Source organism: Elaeis guineensis, chromosome 16 (genome assembly GCF_000442705.2).
Source record: "Elaeis guineensis isolate ETL-2024a chromosome 16, EG11, whole genome shotgun sequence".
NCBI lineage: Eukaryota > Viridiplantae > Streptophyta > Magnoliopsida > Arecales > Arecaceae > Elaeis > Elaeis guineensis.
In genome coordinates this window covers 35,103,503-35,106,482 of record NC_026008.2, presented here as the reverse complement: position 1 = coordinate 35,106,482, position 2,980 = coordinate 35,103,503, and positions in this window count along the sequence as shown.

Below are 2,980 nucleotides of genomic sequence, written 5' to 3'. Positions count from 1 at the left end.
CCTGTCCCCTAGATGAGGTTGTTGGTGCTTCCTACACCGGCCTCCTCAAGGTAAGTCTTTTATTATCCATACTTGTCTTCAACTTCTATTTGTGATTGTTGACTCTACTTTTTCTATGCAGTTGGTACACGACACCTTCCTTAGCAAGGGCTTGATCAGCCTCAACCAAGCAAAGCTCTCCTCGAAAGACAAGCTTAGGATGTTCGAGGCTTGCACGAAGGCTATGGAGGAAGTGAGGCAGACTGTCAAGGAGGCAAGGTATGCCACTGAAAAGATAAAGAAGGCAACTGAGGAAGAGGCCTCTTAAGCTAGGTCCAACCTTCGATAGCTCGAGAGATAATCGGGGCCCTAGAGAGCCCAGTGGCCATGAAGCATGGTGCTGCTGGAGTGCTTCATCAAAAGGTGGCAGAACTCAAGGAGGCCTTGGAGCTCAGGGAAGCAGTAGTCAAAGCTGCTGAAGATAGGGTAGAGCTCATCAAAACCAAAGCTAGAGAGGAGAAGATGAAGGCTGTTGTTGAAGCCAAACTCAAGGACATTGAAGAGTTCAAGGCTTCGATAGAGTTCAAGAACGAGGTCACCAAGGGCTCTTCAATGGTTTATATATATGGCTTCAAAGCTTGTAAGAGGCACTTGGGTTAGATGGTTCCCAAGTTGAACTTGAGCTGCCTTTGCCCTAAAGACAGTGATGATGAGGGCGGCGGGGCTTACTTGTCGGATGAAGACGATCCAATTCCAGTTGAAGATGAGCCCACCCCCATAGCCAATGATCCAGCTCTTGAAGTTGCCACTGAGGATGCTATAAGGGGCCCCATGGAGGAGACTACCGATCAAGCCACCAAGCCCATTCCTGAGGACCTCGACTAGCCATATTTGTATTTTTGCTTTTCCTTTTGCTTGTAGCATTCTTCTTGTAATGAACTTCTTTAATGAAATGGACTTCCTCCCAATGCATGTGTTAAATGATCCCAGTGGGTCGTTTGCCTGACCAGTGTAGTCGTTGGCTTAGTCAACCAAACCGATCATAGAGTAGAAGCCAATGGTTCGGACTAGGGGTTGAGACCATAATACCCAAAGTTGGTCCGAAGTAGCTCTATCTGAGATAGGTCCATGATCCTTAATGACAATGTTGAGTCAACATTGTTGTCTTGATTCAATCACAATTGGGGTTCTCGATCCCGACAACATTTCATCTGAAGCCGATTCGAAGTTGATCTAGGGTACTTTTTTTGTCAAGCTACCATCATCATCTTAATCTGATTCCTTGTGGGATATTTGAAAAGATCCTAATGAGGTTCCATCTAAAGTTGATGTGAAGTCGATCCATAGTAATATTTTTACCAAGTCGCCATTGTCGTCTTAATCCGATTCCTATTGAAATGTTTGAGAAGATCCCAATGAGGTTTCATTCGAAGACGATGTGAAATCAATTCATGGCAATATTTTTATCAAGTCATCATCATCATCTTAACTCGATCCTTAGTGGAATGTTTGGAAAGATCCTGATGAGGTTTCATACAAAATTGATGCGAATTTGATCTATGATAATATTTATGTCAAGTTGCCATTGTTGTCTTAACCTGATCTCTAGTAGGATGTTCGAGAGGATCCTAATGAGATTTCATCCAAAGTCGATGTGAAGTCGATTCGAAATAATATTTTTGTCAAGTCACCATCATTATCTTAACCCAATCCTTAGTAGGATGTTTAGAAAGATACCAATGAGATTTCATTCGAAGTCAATGTGAAGTCAATCTATGGCAATATTTTTGTCAAGTTGTCATCATCATCTTAACTCGATCCCTAGTGGGATGTTCCGAAAGATCCCAATGAGATTTTATTTGGATCAAGATATCTCCTTGCGATCGGAGCCTTGCTGACCACCGTCATGGAGGTCTATATCTCTATGAGATCCATACTTTCTAACCTCATCATTGGGGTCTGAATATCCTGGATCATTTTTTTTTAGATTATTGTTCTCCAAGGATCCAGGTTGGACTCGGTTGTCTCGGATATGCTTCTTATGATGTCCTCAGTTGTTTGAATGTTTCATTTAGTCACTTTAATAGAAAATCTATAGTTGGGCTTAAAGAAAATATTTTTATTGATGTAACCAAGGGACATCCACCTTATCGGTGATACATTATCATGAAGTTCCTTGCACATCATCCATTTACACCCTTGGCAGATCTTTTGGCTCTCCCGATCACCTATGTATTGGGAGGTCATATTGATGATACTAGCTATGGATCGGTTGTTGTGTTCTTCTCATCGGACTGGTGCTGAGGTAGCTTTTTAGGTGCTTGAACTTGTCTCTCCCAGACATACTTCTGACGTAGCCTCTTCAAATTAGAATTTCAATCTCATCTTTGAGCTGGAGGCATTCTTCGATATCGTGACGATGATCATAGTGGATGCAGCAATATTTTTTCTTACTCCTTATTGGTGGGGCCTTCATCAGTTGGAGTCAATGGAGACACCCTTGACCCTCAATTTTCATGAGGATCTGGGACTGAGGAGCAGAGGGGGGAGTATAATTGTTGAAGCATCGATGGGGACTCCTCGGTCTGGAGCACTTTGACGGTCGGGAGGACTCTTCCCCCATCTGATCCATATGAGATTCTTCCCGACCTCACTTCTTATCAGAGATCTTCTTCCCCTTGGCCTACTTCCATGCAACCTGGGCTTCTCATGCTTGCATGTATTTTCAAACTCATGCAAGTAGGACATGTGTAGTCCCTCGACAGTATTTTATCGAGGGAGAAGATAAGGTGCTCATTCTGTAGTCTTCGCTTGAGCATCGATATCGCCATCAACTTATCGAGATTGCATACTTCAAGCATGGTGGCATTGAAGCATGTCATGTGGTTACGTAACAACTCATCCTTTTTCTGTTGAATCAAAAAGGGACTGCCGGTATTCTTCAGCTGAGCTCGATTATTGTCAAAGTAGGCAAGCAACAGCCTTCCAAGCTATTTGAACG